The following is a 17,941-nucleotide window of genomic DNA, read 5'->3' on the forward strand; positions in this document are numbered from 1 at the left end:
CCACTATTAAATTAAATAAAGTAGGGTCCAAAAACCTTCAATCTGTAGCTCTACACTTAGGAAGGCTTCACCCTCGCTCCAATTTGCTGCACCAAGGAAAAGGTGGCAAAATTAGCATACCCTGTTATCTGTAGCTTTTTAACCGTCTGGCATGTTCTAAACGTTAATTTTGTATAACTACAAATGTTTCTTAAACAAAGTAGCAGCGAGAGAAATATTTTCAAGACAATCCAGGGTAACATAATACTCACATTCCGCGTAGCACACGTTGTTCGTGTAGATAGCCACTGGAACAAACTCCGTTCTTTCCGCTTAAACAAGTTTCCCGCTACGTACCTACAGCAAAGAAAAGTCAGCAACATAATATTGACGCGGTTACGCCAGGCGCCGTAGTTGCCTTGCATGTTAAACGTACCAATCTCTTTTAACCACAGATATTGCTTTAAAAAAAAAAAAAAAAAAGTAAACAGAGAAAAGATCCCACAAGATCTGAAGTTTGGTAAGACTACTACACTTTGGGTCCGATAGACTTCGAAGGTTTAGCTCTCTCAAATAGTTTTCTCGGTCAATTTTTTGAAGACCTACATTAGAACAATGATTAGAACCAAGACAAATTCAGCATACATGCATGCTTTTTTTGAGCTCCAACTGGCCGAGCAACGGGATGAATTTTACTTTTTCCCAGGAAATTTAAAAACCCGTTGCCTAGGAGTCAAAGTACATTTATTTTGAAACAATAAACCAAAGCACTCTCATTTGCGAGAAAAAGAATTCGCCCACTTTTACTGAAGTTCATCAAATTGGCTTCCAAATCAAGAACGAAGGCCTTTCTCAAATAAAATGAATATCTCTTTTAACCGAGCAATCATGTCTTACGCCCGTAGCAATAAAATGATTGAGAAAGCACACTGCCAGTTACGTAGAGAAAGGCTGCCAACTCTCCAAGAGAAAGGGTGTTATCAGAGTTACTTTTCCTTTAAACCAACGTATTCTCAAAAACACTTACTTTGAATCAAGAGTCCAAACCACAACTTTTAGAGTTCCGAAAACCCAGGGCATCAAAAAAGTTTTGCTTTGCTGCAGCAAATCCAAAGTCATTTTCTTTTGCACCAAGGCACACTTATCTTTTAAATAATCGATAGAACACGCCTTCAGTTTCTAAAAAAATTACTTGACCTCCACTTACTTTTCCAACTGCTACAATTTCCCTGTGGGGACACCTGCAGATTTATTTCGAAAGCAAAAGATCAAGAGAAACTTTAATTAAACCAACATAGCAAAGAATAGTTACTTCCAACTAAAAGATCAAGGGACATTTTGCTAGAGAAAGAATTATCCAAGGGACATTTTGCAAAATCTCACATTGCCCCAAAAAATTGAGGAACATTTGCTCAGGGGACCAACAAAAAAAATCGTTTTCAAAAAATAAATGGACAGGCTAGCTTTCGAAAAGATTAATCGAGGCCTTTTACTTTCTGAATACGGGACTCCGAATGATATATTTTCGCAGCAACAGACCATGGGTTTCAAAACCTTCAAAACACATCTCGTATGCCTTACGTAAACTAAATATTGAAAGCAAGTTACCGTGTCAGAAGTGGTGCTGTCACAATATCCTCGAATCTTTGTCAATGCAAGTTTTTCTAAAACTTGGAACTGCGAGAGGGACCCAAGCAGATTTACATTGCCCCAAGAAATCAAAATTCATTTTCTTGTGCATCAAGTCACACATTTATCCATAAATAATGCATAAAAACAGCTTTTAGGTTTTAAAGTATAAATTGAGTCTCCTTTACTTCCCAAACCAGGAAACTTCCAAAACAGGAAACTATTCTTTTGTATATATATTTTTTTAAAAAAACTATTCTTTAACAAAAGCCAAAAAGCTTTAAAACCACGTGCCGAAAAAATATTTACTTGCAATCAAAAGATCCAAACATATTGCTTTCTATGTTCCAACCAACCAAGAGAACAGAGCAATTTTACTCTTCCCCAAAAAACAGAGAAACTTCTGCTTGAATACCGAGGGGCACACTTATTTTAAAAGAATCAGTAAATACAGTGTCGGTTTCAAAATATCGAATCGGGGCACCTCTACAGAGGAAAGACGCTGCAACTAGATTATCGATGTGGCTTCAAAATAAAGAACGGCAACCTCTTCCACGTATAATGAAGATTCCCATAACCTAGCACGAAACTTTTTCTGTCCGCGCTAAAAATAGATTGGGAGAGCATATTGCCACCACTAAGTGAAACGTCGCCTAACTCTCCAAAAGAAAGTGCGTGATCAAAGAAACTCTCACTTTCAAACCGACGCACCCAAACTTTGGCTTGAGATTTTAAGCCACATCTTTTTGAGGCTGTACATCTTGAGGGTTGCAAGCAGTTTCATTTTGCCACAAAAAATCAAGATTCACGTTCTCATGCACCGAGGCACATAAGTTTGTTTTGAAATATCGACAAAAACTTCCACTTTCAAAATGAAATATTGCCTTTCCTAGGACTAAAGGGTAGTTAATATGGAATTGAACCTCTTACATTTTGGACCCAGAATCTCAAATAAAACATTCATTGTGAATGCAAGGGCTGCACAAATAATGTTTTCTACTCAAAGAGACCCGGCCAATTTTGATCCTTCACCAACTATATTTCATAAATGAAGCTTCAAAACACACAGCAACAACCTTTAACGTTCAAAATGAAATATTGCCTGTCCTAGATTTTTGTGGCCTGAAAGTAAGTTAATATGGAATTGAAGCTCTTACATTTTGGACCGAGAATCTCAAATAGAGCATTCATTGCGAATGCACGGGCTGCAGAAATAATGTTTTCTACTCAAGAGACCCGGCCAATAATGATCCTTCACCAACTATATTTCATAAATGAAGCTTCAAAACACATATCAGCAACCTTTAACATTCAAAATGAAATTTTGGCTTTCCTGGTATTTTGGGACTGAAAAGGTAGTTAATATGGAATTGAAGCTCTTACATTTTGGACCGAGAATCTCAAATAAAACATTCATTGTGAATGCAGGGGCTGCACAAATACTGTTTTCTACTCAAGAGACCCGGCCAACAGTGATCCTTCACCGGCTATATTTCATGAATGAAGCTTCAAAACACATATCAACACCCTTTAACTTTCAAAATGAAATATTGGCTTCCCTAGTATTTTGGGACTGAAATGTAGTTAATATGGAATTGAAGCTCTTACATTTTGGACCGAGAATCTCAGATAAAACATTCATCGTGCATGCAAGGGCTGCAGAAATAATGTTTTCTACTCAAGAGACCCGGCCCACAATGATCCTTCACCAACTATATTTCATGAATGAAGCTTCAAAACACATACCAACAACATTTCTCCAATAAACTAAATCTGAAAGTTCCCAAAACCGAGCATACATATCTTTTGTAAAATGGTTATCAAATACTAGAAAATCCAATTGCAACGTCTAAGAGAGATAGGGTGCCCATCACGATAGCTTTCACTGCCGAAGCGACACACATAAACATATTTACTAGGAATCAAAATGCTCAAGACACATTTTCTCACAGTTGGTGCTACCCGGGGGAACAGGGAACATTTTTTGTTTTCTCAAGAATGGGAAATTTTCTTGTTCATCAGGCGCATTTATTTTTTAAAAGATTTACAAAACATGCTTTCAGTTTCTGAGCAATAATTCAGGACCGGAACACCATAAAAAATTATTTTCTACCAAAGGAAGCAAGAACCTTAAAACAATGCCCAAAAATATTTACTTGCTGTTAGAAGATCCAAGCACATTCTTTTTAAGTTCCAACTACCCGAAGGACATGGGGAATTCTACTTTCTCCGAAGAAATCGTAAAATTTTCCATTAAACACGGACGCAAATTTATTTTGAAACAATAAATCAATTTACTCTCACTTTCAATAAAATAAAGTAGGGCACTTTTACCGGGACACAAAATCAATCTAATGTGGCTTCGAAATAAAGAATGACGACCTTTCTCGCATCAGATAAAAATCCCGAGAACACAGCATCCTCGTTCATATGGGACTACGAACCATAGACAGAACCAAGATTACGGGAACATGGTTCCCACATAAAAGACACCCTAGTACGAGGCAAGCATCTCATGCATCCTAGAAACCTTTCTCTTGACTACAACAAACGTAAAAAAAAAATGACCTCCAGCTTTAAGAGCAGACTAAAAGAAGTGGGGCCCGGGGGGCAAGGAAGCTGAGGACTTCCATGCTGAGATATTAAAGATGATTAAAAGGGAGCGGGGCGGAAGAGAATTACCTGAAAACCAACATAAGAACTTGTTGGTAAAGTAAACGCGCAGCATCAATTTCTAAAAAGTTGCCATATTTCCCGATCTGGCTGGCCTGCCGCCTCTGACAAATTATTGCTCAAATACAACCATAAAGCGTGAGAGAAATATTATTTGAATCTAGCAGACTTGTAGAAATTTTTGTAATGCGCAGCAGTACCCCTTTGGTACCAACATTAAACAAATACGTAACTTTTACTTCCAAAGAGAAATATTTGAATCCAGCACCAAGTGATACGAGTGTAAATAGAGATGTCGCGTACCTCTCGAACCAGCAATCCACACCCTTACCGAGCGAGCGTTATAATATTGTCAGAATATGGTCCCTGTAAATCAAAAAACAAGAGAAGGGATCAAGACATACTGATACAACTCCCGCGAACATCAAACAAAAAATAAACTGGTAACAAACGTCGTACGGAACAACACTATTAGTTTCCAACGTGGGAACTATGTTTCTTTATGCACTTTGGATGGAATGACTTTGCAGGGACTATGGACCAGACGGAATCAAGATTTTGGGAACACGGTTCCCACATAATAGACACCCTTGTACGAGGCAAGCATCTCATGCATCCTTTAAACCTTTCTCTCAACCACAACAAAACTGCTGGACAGGCCAAAAATAATGACCTTCAGCTTTAAGATGAGACTCAAAGATGCGGGGGACAAGGAAGCTGAGGACTTCCATTCCGAGATCTTAAAGACGAATAAAAGGGAGTGAAACAAAAGAGAATTACCTGAAAACCAACATAAGAACGTGTTGGCAACTAAAAGGCGCAGCATCAATTTCTAAAAACTTGCCATATTTTCAGATCTGGCCTGCTGCTTCTAACAAATGATTGCTCAAATACAAGCAAAAAGCGCCGAGACGAACAAAGCACGTCACATTATTTTAATCCAGCCGACTTGTAAAAATTTTGTAAGTGCGCACGCAGTGCCCCCTCGGTACCAATATTAATACACATACGTAACTTTTTAATACAGAAGAAAAACATATGAATCCAGCACCAAGTGATACGAGTGAAAATAGATATTGCAAACCTCTTGAACCAGCAATCCATACCCTTACCGAGCGACGATTACAATATTTTCAGAATATGGTCAAGAAAAGGGATCAAGACATATTGATACAACTCCCATGAAAGTCACGCAATAAATTAACAATAACTGGTAATAAACATAAAATACCGAGCACTATTATCAGTTTCCAGCGAGGGAACTAGGTTTCTTTATGCACTTTGGATGGAACCGGACAGAATCAAGATTATGGGAACACGGTTCCCACATGGTACACCCCCCCTTGTACGAGGCAAGCATCTCAAGCATCCTGGAAACCTTTCTCTTGACTGCAACAGAACTGTTGGACGGGCCAAAAATAATGACCTTCAGGTTTAAGAGGAGACTAAGAGATAGGAAGCTGGGGACTTCCATTCTGAGATCTTAAAGAAGATTGAAAGGGAGCGAAACAAAAGAGAATTACCTGAAAACCAGCATAAGAACTTGTTGGTTAAAGATGACTAAACGCGCAGCACCAATTTCTAAAAACTTGCCATATTTCCAGATCTGGCTTGCTGCCTCTGACAAATTATTGCTCAAATACAACCAAAAAGCGTGAGAGAAATAAGAACGATACATTATTTGAATCTAGCAGACCCGTAAAAATGTATTGAGTGTAATTTTTTATTTTAAATTTTGAATTTAACTATTATCAAAAACATTTTTCTTTTTTGCTCATCTAACTACAAAAATATTTTTCAAATACAATTTTTTTTATAATGCCGAAACCAAATTAATAATTAATAATTCGTTTTATTTTTTTATCTCAACTAATAAAAGCGAATCACCAAAACCAGTTGGAAATTACTCAACAGCTCGTGCAACATTTGGATCCATTGCTTTATAAGAGCCCAACAGAGTAATACTGAAACAATTACACAGCAGGCTGAGGGTAATTTAGCATTTTCAGCCGATCACACTTGGCTAAATTGAATTATAATTTTGTTAAACCCAACAACTCAATTGTGATTCAGTCGAAAATCTAAAAACCTCCACCTTATATTTGGTTTTATTTTTGCATTTACCCTTCATTTTATGACCCCTGAAGGGATGTAGTAAAATTTAAATTAAACATTTCAAAGCATCAAAATGGGCCAAGATACCGTTCAACCACATGTTCGAGGCAAGCATACCTCTTGAACCCGCACCAAGAGGTGTGAGTGTAAACAGATATTGCATACCCTCTTGAACCAGCAATCCATACCCTTACTCAACGAGGATTACAATATTGTCAGACTGTGGTCCCTGTAAATCAGGGAAAAACAAGAGGGATCAAGACACATCGATACAGCTCCCACGAACATCGCACAGTAAATCAACAATAACGGGTAATAAACGTAACACTGAGAGAGTTTTTCCTCTTTGTAAAATATTTTAGTGCTTCGGTGACAAAACTGTGAACAACACAGAAAACTTTCCGGGTGGAACTCTTTATCGTTTAGGCATACATTCCTCACAAATCCATAAGAGAAATTAACACATACATACCTCTTACAAATTATTGTCTCTTCCTTTCACCTACCCTCTTCAACTCTGTTCTTCCGTCTCTCTTCACCGATTAGAACCTAGAAGAAGCTGAGGAAAACCCTAAATCGCCACAAGAGAGAAGACTCAGGAGTAGAAGAGCCCCATTTTCTGCACTCTTCCGTTCAGAGAGAATGAAGACCGCCTCCAATCTCTAGAAGATCGGAGCGGGACCAGATCTAATGGGCAATCAAAAAGAAAACCTTACCGGATCAGGAGACGGCAGAGGCGGAAGGAGGAAAGAGAGTCTCAGCGCTTTTATAGAGGAGCTGAGCTGCGTCTCCGTGACGCAACCTCTAAATCGCCGCAAGAGAGAAGACTCGGAAGTAGAAGAGCCCTATTTTCTGCACTCTTCCGTTCAGAGAGAATGAAGACCGCCTCCAATCTCTAGAAGATCGGAGCGGGACCAGATCTAATGGGCAATCAAAAAGAAAACCTTAGCGGATCAGGAGACGGCAGAGGCGGAAGGAGGAAAGAGAGTCTCAGCGCTTTTATAGAGGAGCTGAGCTGCGTCTCCGTGACGCAACCTCTAAATCGCCGCAAGAGAGAAGACTCGGAAGTAGAAGAGCCCCAATTTCTGCACTCTTCCGTTCAGAAAAAATGAAGACCGCCTCCAATCTCTAGAAGATCGGAGCGGGACCAGATCTAATGGGCAATCGAAAGAAAACCTTACCGGATCAGGAGACAGAAGAGGCGGAAGGGGGAAAGAGAGTCTCAGCGCTTTTATAGAGGAGCTGAGCTGCCTCTCCGCGACGCAACCTCTAAATCGCCGCAAAAGAGAAGACTCCGAAGTAGAAGAGCCCTATTTTCTGCACTCTTCTGTTCAGAGAGAATGAAGACCGCCTCCAATCTCTAGAAGATCGGAGCGGGACCAGATCTAATGGGCAATCAAAAAGAAAACCTTACCGGATCAGGAGACGGCAGAGGCGGAAGGAGGAAAGAGAGTCTCAGCGCTTTTATAGAGGAGCTGAGCTGCGTCTCCGTGACGCAACCTCTAAATCGCCACAAGAGAGAAGACTCGGAAGCAGAAGAGCCCTATTTTCTGCACTCTTCCGTTCAGAGAGAATGAAGACCGCCTCCAATCTCTAGAAGATCGGAGCGGGACCAGATCTAATGGGCAATCAGAAGAAAACCTTACCGGATCAGGAGACAGCAGGGGCGGAAGGAGGAAAGAAAGTCTCAGCACTTTTATAGAGGAGCTGAGCTGCGTCTCCGCGACGCAACCTACGTGCTTTATAAACACGCGGAACCTCGGGTAGAAAAAAGGAAAACCAGAGACCGAAGATGAAGAGCGGCAGAGAGAGAAAATTAAAAAGATAATATTTTTTTTATTGCCTTACTGAGTTTTCCATTAAAAATATTTTTATAAATAATTGTGAAAATATGTTATTATTTATACAATAATAATAACATTTATTTTTAATAAAAATTCATGTTACTTTTGTAATTTTTTATTTTAAATTTATAAAAAAATAAATTTTCAATTTAACTATTATCAAAAACATTTTATATTTTACTCACCCAACGACAAAAATATTTTTTCTAAATACAAATATTATAATAAAAAACCACAATAAAATAAACACTCTTAATTACAATACAATTTTTAATAATTCTTTTTTTAAAAAAATTTATTAAATAATACGCGTATTATTAAAAAAAATTTATATCTACAAATATATTCTATTAAAATTTTTTAAACTGTTATCTAATTTTAAATTATTTATTCTCTTAATCCTCGTAAATAATACTTACAAATTTTCCTTTCAATTTCTATTCCTTCTCTGACAAATCCACACAGACGGGTGCGTGGCGAGTTGTCTGCTCCACCAAGCACCTGTACAGCTTCACCGGTTAGGGTTCTGCCAAGAACCTCAGCAAAAAGGACAGTTCCCAGTCTCCACAACTGGCCTTCCCAGTCCTTGACAATTCTCATCTTCCCACAAACCACGAACTCCTCCTCTGCATCATTTTTCAAATCACATCTCCCTGGGGCAGAACCCCCTTTGTCAACCTGGTGCCCAACAATTCTGATCCAATATTCACACCGAGCTTATTTTCGTTGCCAGAAACCACAAAATCACCTGGTTTTGGCTGATGATGATATTCCACACCAACCTTCTCAGCTTCCTTCTCTTTACCCTCCGCATCACTTCCCCCGCCACAATCTCCGCATCACTGCCCAACAATAAGACGAATATGGAATAAAAATAGCTGCACCTGTGAAAATGACATGTAGCAAGAAAGAAAACAACAGCGAAGAATGGCCAGATATTGGGTACCTCTTCAAATAACAATCACAAACTTCACCTGCACCAAGGATATCATTTAGCCGCGCCCACAAATCAGAGAGACACGAACAAGGATCAAGCCATGGTTAAAGGACTTCCAAGAGCATCACAAAGTATAAATAATCATTTGCTAATATGCAGAATACTGACTCCTCATTTTGCAACAGAAACAGTACGAATTACCACTACATTGGATCATCATTTGAAGCCCCAAAAAAAAATTGCAAACTGTACAGGAGCCTAAGTAAACAAAACGACACGAATAGAAACAAAAACAGCTGCTTCTCCAAGGAAACAAGGGGTTTAATACCGAAGATAAAAAGAACAAGACTACTTGTGGGTAAAAAATCAAATTAACTACAAACCAACACTTAGGAAGATCTATTTATCAACAAAAGATCCCTAGTCAAGCACAAAATTTGCAAGTAATTCAACGGATCAGTCCGCTTGTTAAGAGCCAACATGGTTGCTATGAACTCCACTGGAACTGGACCACGCTAAATGACTTATTTCCCAAGTTGAATATCCACCAAAATGGAAGTTCAAGCCATAAACTTCCGTTCCAACACTACACAAATTGCAGATACAAATACGGGGACGACAACCCTATAAAATAAAACTCGGTAAGAGTAAAAACTCCATTCCCTGATAATGTACACGGAGTAAAATCACACTCAGAAGCCACGCAGCCGCACTCGTCACCTGCACAACCAGCAATGGGAAGAAACCTCATTTGTTCCTTTCAGTAACACGTCTCTAGTAAACAACAACAAAGCAGGTCCGATTGCCTCTTTTACTATTTTCCAAGAAGGATAAGTTCCACTATTAAATTAAATAAAGTAGGGTCCAAAAACCTTCAATCTGTAGCTCTACACTTAGGAAGGCTTCACCCTCGCTCCAATTTGCTGCACCAAGGAAAGGCTGGCAAAATGAGCATACCCTGTTATCTGTAGCTTTTTAACCGTCTCGCATGTTCTAAACGTTAATTTTGTACAACTACAAATGTTTCTTAAACAAAGTAAAAGCGAGAGAAATATTTTCAAGACAATCCAGGGTAACATAATACTCACATTCCGCGTAGCACACGTTGTTCGTGTAGATAGCCACTGGAACAAACTCCGTTCTTTCCGCTTAAACAAGTTTCCCACTAAGTACCTACAGCAAAGAAAAGTCAGCAACATAATATTGACGCGGTTACGCCAGGCTCCGTAGTTGCCTTGCATGTTAAACGTACCAATCTCTTTTAACCACAGATATTGCTTTAAAAAAAAAAAAGGAAAACAGAGAAAAGATCCCACAAGGTCTGAAGTTTGGTTAGACTACTACACTTTGGGTCCGATAGACTTCGAAGGTTTGGTTCTCTCAAATAGTTTTCTCGGTCAATTTTTTGAAGACCTACATTAGAACAATGATTAGAACCAAGACAAATTCAGCATACATGCATGCTTTTTTTGAGCTCCAACTGGCCGAGCGACGGGTTGAATTTTACTTTTTCCCGAGAAATTTAAAAAACCGTTGCCTAGGAGTCAAAGTACATTTATTTTGAAACAATAAACCAAAGCACTCTCATTTGCGAGTCAATGAATTCGCCCACTTTTACTGAAGTTCATTAAATTGGCTCCCAAATCAAGAACGAAGGCCTTTCTCAAATAAAATGAATATCTCCTTTAACCGAGCAATCATGTCTTACGCCCGTAGCAATAAAATGATTGAGAAAGCACACTGCCAGTTACGTAGAGAAAGGCTGCCAACTCTCCAAGAGAAAGGGTGTTTGTTATCAGAGTTACTTTTCCTTTAAACCAACGTATTCTCAAAAACACTTACTTTGAATCAAGAGTCCAAACCACAACTTTTAGAGTTCCGAAAACCCAGGGCATCAAAAAAGTTTTGCTTTGCTGCAGCAAATCCAAAGTCATTTTATTTTGCACCAAGGCACACTTATCTTTCAAAATAATCGATAGAACACGCCTTCAGTTTCTAAAAAAATTACTTGACCTCCACTTACTTTTCCAACTGCTACAATTTCCCTGTGGGGACACCTGCAGATTTATTTCGAAAGCAAAAGATCAAGAGAAACTTTAATTAAACCAACATAGCAAAGAATAGTTACTTCCAACTAAAAGATCAAGGGACATTTTGCTAGAGAAAGAATTATCCAAGGGACATTTTGCAAAATCTCACATTGCCCCAAAAAATTGAGGAACATTTGCTCAGGGGACCAACAAAAAAAATCGTTTTCAAAAAATAAATGGACAGGCTAGCTTTCGAAAAGATTAATCGAGGCCTTTTACTTTCTGAATACGGGACTCCGAATGATATATTTTCGCAGCAACAGACCATGGGTTTCAAAACCTTCAAAACACATCTCGTATGCCTTACGTAAACTAAATATTGAAAGCAAGTTACCGTGTCAGAAGTGGTGCTGTCACAATATCCTCGAATCTTTGTCAATGCAAGTTTTTCTAAAACTTGGAACTGCGAGAGGGACCCAAGCAGATTTACATTGCCCCAAGAAATCAAAATTCATTTTCTTGTGCATCAAGTCACACATTTATCCATAAATAATGCATAAAAACAGCTTTTAGGTTTTAAAGTATAAATTGAGTCTCCTTTTACTTCCCAAACCAGGAAACTTCCAAAACAGGAAACTATTCTTTTGTATATATATTTTTTTAAAAAAACTATTCTTTAACAAAAGCCAAAAAGCTTTAAAACCACGTGCCGAAAAAATATTTACTTGCAATCAAAAGATCCAAACATATTGCTTTCTATGTTCCAACCAACCAAGAGAACAGAGCAATTTTACTCTTCCCCAAAAAACAGAGAAACTTCTGCTTGAATACCGAGGGGCACACTTATTTTAAAAGAATCAGTAAATACAGTGTCGGTTTCAAAATATCGAATCGGGGCACCTCTACAGAGGAAAGACGCTGCAACTAGATTATCGATGTGGCTTCAAAATAAAGAACGGCAACCTCTTCCACGTATAATGAAGATTCCCATAACCTAGCACGAAACTTTTTCTGTCCGCGCTAAAAATAGATTGGGAGAGCATATTGCCACCACTAAGTGAAACGTCGCCTAACTCTCCAAAAGAAAGTGCGTGATCAAAGAAACTCTCACTTTCAAACCGACGCACCCAAACTTTGGCTTGAGATTTTAAGCCACATCTTTTTGAGGCTGTACATCTTGAGGGTTGCAAGCAGTTTCATTTTGCCACAAAAAATCAAGATTCACGTTCTCATGCACCGAGGCACATAAGTTTGTTTTGAAATATCGACAAAAACTTCCACTTTCAAAATGAAATATTGCCTTTCCTAGGACTAAAGGGTAGTTAATATGGAATTGAACCTCTTACATTTTGGACCCAGAATCTCAAATAAAACATTCATTGTGAATGCAAGGGCTGCACAAATAATGTTTTCTACTCAAAGAGACCCGGCCAATTTTGATCCTTCACCAACTATATTTCATAAATGAAGCTTCAAAACACACAGCAACAACCTTTAACGTTCAAAATGAAATATTGCCTGTCCTAGATTTTTGTGGCCTGAAAGTAAGTTAATATGGAATTGAAGCTCTTACATTTTGGACCGAGAATCTCAAATAGAGCATTCATTTCGAATGCACGGGCTGCAGAAATAATGTTTTCTACTCAAGAGACCCGGCCAATAATGATCCTTCACCAACTATATTTCATAAATGAAGCTTCAAAACACACATCAGCAACCTTTAACTTTCAAAATGAAATATTGGCTTTCCTGGTATTTTGGGACTGAAAAGGTAGTTACTATGGAATTGAAGCTCTTACATTTTGGACCGAGAATCTCAAATAAAACATTCATTGTGAATGCAGGGGCTGCACAAATACTGTTTTCTACTCAAGAGACCCGGCCAACAGTGATCCTTCACCGGCTATATTTCATGTATGAAGCTTCAAAACACATATCAACACCCTTTAACTTTCAAAATGAAATATTGGCTTCCCTAGTATTTTGGGACTGAAATGTAGTTAATATGGAATTGAAGCTCTTACATTTTGGACCGAGAATCTCAGATAAAACATTCATCGTGCATGCAAGGGCTGCAGAAATAATGTTTTCTACTCAAGAGACCCGGCCCACAATGATCCTTCACCAACTATATTTCATGAATGAAGCTTCAAAACACATACCAACAACATTTCTCCAATAAACTACATCTGAAAGTTCCAAAAACCGAGCATACATATCTTTTGTAAATGGTTATCAAATACTAGAAAATCCAATTGCAACGTCTAAGAGAGAAAGGGTGCCCATCACGATAGCTTTCACTGCAGAAGCGACACACATAAAACATATTTACTAGGAATCAAAATGCTCAAGACACATTTTCTCACAGTTGGTGCTACCCGGGGGGGGGGGGACCACGAATGGGAAATTTTCTTGTTCATCAAGCTCATTTATTTTTTAAAAGATTTACAAAACATGCTTTCAGTTTCTGAGCAATAATTCAGGACCGGAACACCATAAAAAATTATTTTCTACCAAAGGAAGCAAGAACCTTAAAACAATGCCCAAAAATATTTACTTGCTGCTAGCAGATCCAAGCACATTCTTTTTAAGTTCCAACTACCCGAAGGACATGGGGAATTCAACTTTCTCCGAAGAAATCGTAAAATTTTCCCTTAAACACGGACGCAAATTTATTTTGAAACAATAAATCAATTTACTCTCACTTTCAATAAAATAAAGTAGGGCACTTTTACCGGGACACAAAATCAATCTAATGTGGCTTCGAAATAAAGAACGACGACCTTTCTCGCATCAGATAAAAATCCCCAGAACACAGCATCCTCGTTTCGTCCCTGCTAAATGCAGATTGGGTAAGTACGAGGCAAGCATCTCATGCATCCTAGAAACCTTTCTCTTGACTACAACAAATGTCAAAAATAATGACCTCCAGCTTTAAGAGAAGACTAAAAGAAGTGGGGCCCGGGGGGCAAGGAAGCTGAGGACTTCCATTCTGAGATATTAAAGACGATTAAAAGGGAGCGGAGCGGAAGAGAATTACCTGAAAACCAACATAAGAACTTGTTGGTAAAGCAAACGCGCAGCATCAATTTCTAAAAAGTTGCCATATTTCCCGATCTGGCCTGCCGCCTCTGACAAATTATTGCTCAAATACAACCATAAAGCGTGAGAGAAATATTATTTGAATCTAGCAGACTTGTAGAAATTTTTGTAATGCGCAGCAGTACCCCTTTGGTACCAACATTAAAAAAATACGTAACTTTTACTTCCAAAGAGAAATATTTGAATCCAGCACCAAGTGATACGAGTGTAAATAGAGATGTCGCGTACCTCTCGAACCAGCAATCCACACCCTTACCGAGCGAGCGTTATAATATTGTCAGAATATGGTCCCTGTAAATCAAAAAACAAGAAAAGGGATCAAGACATACTGATACAACTCCCGCGAACATCAAACAAAAAATAAACTGGTAACAAAAGTCGAAAGGAACAACACTATTAGTTTCCAACGTGGGAACTATGTTTCTTTATGCACTTTGGATGGAATGACTTTGCAGGGACTATGGACCAGACGGAATCAAGATTTTGGGAACACGGTTCCCACATAATAGACACCCTTGTACGAGGCAAGCATCTCATGCATCCTTTAAACCTTTCTCTCAACCACAACAAAACTGCTGGACAGGCCAAAAATAATGACCTTCAGCTTTAAGATGAGACTCAAAGATGCGGGGGACAAGGAAGCTGAGGACTTCCATTCCGAGATCTTAAAGACAGCCCCTCTCACGGTGGAAGAGCAGATAATGACCATTTATACCGGAACGAATGGTTATCTTGATTCATTAGAAATTGGACAGGTAAGGAAATTTCTCGTTGAGTTACGTACTTACTTAAAAACAAATAAACCTCAGTTCCAAGAAATCATATCCTCTACCAAGACATTCACTGAGGAAGCAGAAACCATTTTGAAAGAAGCTATTCAGGAACAAATGGAACGTTTTCTACTTCAAGAATAATTCTAAATAAAAAATAAATAAATAAATAAAAGAAACGAAATTGATCATTCTTTAATTTAATTTAAATTCATTTCATTTTTTACTTGAATTTAATATTTAATATAATAATTAATAATTATTCATAATATAAGTTTCTAAGTATAGAAAATAAGTATATACTATATATAACATAAGCAAATATAACATAAGAATAAAAGGGAGTGAAACAAAAGAGAATTACCTGAAAACCAACATAAGAACGTGTTGGCAACTAAAAGGCGCAGCATCAATTTCTAAAAACTTGCCATATTTTCAGATCTGGCCTGGCTGCCTCTAACAAATGATTGCTCAAATACAAGCAAAAAGCGCCGAGAGGAACAAAGCACGTCACATTATTTTAATCCAGCGGACTTGTAAAAATTTTGTAAGTGCGCAGTGCCCCCTCGGTACCAATATTAATACACATACGTAACTTTTTAATACAGAAGAAAAACATTTGAATCCAGCACCAAGTGATACGAGTGTAAATAGATATTGCAAACCTCTTGAACCAGCAATCCATACCCTTACCGAGCGACGATTACAATATTTTCAGAATATGGTCCCGGTAAATCAAAGAACAAGAAAAGGGATCAAGACATATTGATACAACTCCCATGAAAGTCGCGCAATAAATTAACAATAACTGGTAATAAACATAAAATACCGAGCACTGTTATCAGTTTCCAGCGTGGGAACTAGGTTTCTTTATGCACTTTGGATGGAACCGGACAGAATCAAGATTATGGGAACACGGTTCCCACATGGTACACACCCCCTCCTTGTACGAGGCAAGCATCTCAAGCATATCCTGGAAACCTTTCTCTTGACTGCAACAGAACTGTTGGACGGGCCAAAAATAATGACCTTCAGGTTTAAGAGGAGACTAAGAGATAGGAAGCTGGGGACTTCCATTCTGAGATCTTAAAGAAGATTGAAAGGGAGCGAAACAAAAGAGAATTACCTGAAAACCAGCATAAGATCTTGTTGGTTAAAGATGATTAAACGCGCAGCACCAATTTCTAAAAACTTGCCATATTTCCAGATCTGGCTTGCTGCCTCTGACAAATTATTGCTCAAATACAACCAAAAAGCGTGAGAGAAACAAGAACGATACATTATTTGAATCTAGCAGACTCGTAAAAATTTTGTAAATGCGCACAGGCACCGATATTAATACACGTACGTAAGTTTCTTTTTTCGAAAGAAAATATTTGAATCCAGCACCAAGATGTATTAAGTGTGATTTTTTATTTTAAATTTTGAATTTAACTATTATCAAAAACATTTTTCTTCTTTGCTCGTCTAACTACAAAAATATTTTTCAAATACAAACTTTTTTTTTTTATAAATGCCGAAACCAAATTAATAATTAATAATTCGTTTTATTTTTTTATCTCAACTAATAAAAGCAAATCACCAAAACCAGTTGGAAATTACTCAACAGCTCGTGCAACATTTGGATCCATTGCTTTATAAGAGCCCAACAGAGCAATCCTGAGACAATTATACAGCAGGATGAGGGTAATTTAGCATTTTCGGCCGGATCAGGAGACGGCAGAGGCGGAAGGAGGAAAGAGAGTCTCAGCGCTTTTATAGAGGAGCTGAGGTGCGTCTCCGTGACGCAACCTTTAAATCGCCACAAGAGAGAAGACTCAGAAGTAGAAGAGCCCCTTTTTCTGCACTCTTCCGTTCAGAGAGAATGAAGACCGCCTCAATCTCTAGAAGATCGGAGCGGGACCAGATCCGATGGGCAATCAAAAAGAAAACCTTACCGGATCAGGATACGGCAGAGGCGGAAGGAGGAAAGAGAGTCTCAGCGCTTTTATAGAGGAGCTGAGCTGCGTCTCCGTGACGCAACCTCTAAATCGCCGCAAGAGAGAGGACTCGGAAGTAGAAGAGCCCCATTTTCTGCACTCTTCCCTTCAGAGAGAACGAAGACCGCCTCCAATCTCTAGAAGATCGGAGCGGGACCAGATCTAATGGGCAATCGAAAGAAAACCTTACCGGATCAGGAGACAGAAGAGGCGGAAGGAGGAAAGAGAGTCTCAGCGCTTTTATAGAGGAGCTGAGCTGCCTCTCCGCGACGCAACCTCTAAATCGCCGCGAAAGAGAAGACTCAGAAGTAGAAGAGCCCTATTTTCTGCACTCTTCTGTTCAGAGAGAATGAAGACCGCCTCCAATCTCTAGAAGATCGGAGCGGGACCAGATCTAATGGGCAATCGAAAACAAAACCTTACCGGATCAGGAGACGGCAGAGGCGGAAGGAGGGAAGAGAGTCTCAGCGCTTTTATAGAGGAGCTGAGCTGCGTCTCCGTGACGCAACCTCTAAATCGCCACAAGAGAGAAGACTCGGAAGCAGAAGAGCCCTATTTTATGCACTCTTCCGTTCAGAGAGAATGAAGACCGCCTCCAATCTCTAGAAGATCGGAGCGGGACCAGATCTAATGGGCAATCAGAAGAAAACCTTACCGGATCAGGAGACAGCAGATGCGTAAGGAGGAAAGAGAGTCTCAGCCCTTTTATAGAGGAGCTGAGGTGCGTCTCCGTGACGCAACCTCTGTGCTTTATAAACACGCGGAACCTCAGGGGCAGAAAAAAGGAAACCCAGAGACCGAAGATGAGGAGCGGCAGAGAGAGAAAATTAAAAAGATAAATATTTTTTTTACTGCCTTACTGAGTTTTCCATTAAAAATAATT

At 38.9% G+C, this 17,941-nt stretch overlaps 2 protein-coding genes and 1 long non-coding RNA gene across 21 annotated transcripts in view; all 3 read right to left on the bottom strand.

Annotated features, from left to right (window-relative positions):
* LOC110818244 (uncharacterized) overlaps positions 1-9,214 on the bottom strand; it is a 43,407-nt gene extending 34,193 nt beyond the window's left edge. For 3 of the 5 annotated variants that reach the window (XR_015814208.1, XR_015814203.1, XR_015814204.1), the window contains exons 1-7: positions 8,660-9,214; positions 5,805-6,625; positions 4,291-5,681; positions 1,187-1,220; positions 1,007-1,077; positions 252-336; positions 36-86 (exon numbers count right to left, since the gene is read on the bottom strand). The gene's annotated coding sequence lies outside the window, so the exon portion shown is untranslated. The remainder of the gene's footprint in view (positions 1-35; positions 87-251; positions 337-1,006; positions 1,078-1,186; positions 1,221-4,290; positions 5,682-5,804; positions 6,626-8,659) is intronic. The other 2 variants (XR_015814206.1, XR_015814205.1) reach the window with 2 other exon arrangements.
* A 117-nt stretch (positions 9,215-9,331) lies between these two features.
* Positions 9,332-17,896, bottom strand: LOC148270538 (uncharacterized). 4 transcript variants are annotated; one of them, XR_015814259.1, is made up of 7 exons: positions 16,206-17,896; positions 15,909-16,082; positions 14,538-14,600; positions 14,248-14,338; positions 10,266-10,350; positions 10,050-10,116; positions 9,332-9,897 (listed from the first exon to the last, which is right to left on the bottom strand). It is a non-coding gene; the product is annotated as an uncharacterized LOC148270538 (long non-coding RNA). The 4 variants fall into 4 exon arrangements; XR_015814257.1 differs by having other exon boundaries at positions 14,468-16,082; positions 16,206-17,895; XR_015814255.1 differs by having other exon boundaries at positions 14,538-16,082; positions 16,206-17,894.
* LOC148270539 (uncharacterized) overlaps positions 16,096-17,941 on the bottom strand; it is a 42,551-nt gene continuing 40,705 nt past the window's right edge. For all 12 annotated transcript variants that reach the window (XR_015814222.1, XR_015814217.1, XR_015814213.1 and 9 more), the window contains one exon: positions 16,096-16,205. The gene's annotated coding sequence lies outside the window, so the exon portion shown is untranslated. The remainder of the gene's footprint in view (positions 16,206-17,941) is intronic.

The sequence above is a fragment of the Carica papaya genome, chromosome 1 (genome assembly GCF_054855325.1).
Source record: "Carica papaya isolate Zhongbai chromosome 1, ASM5485532v1, whole genome shotgun sequence".
NCBI classification, from domain to species: Eukaryota; Viridiplantae; Streptophyta; class Magnoliopsida; order Brassicales; family Caricaceae; genus Carica; species Carica papaya.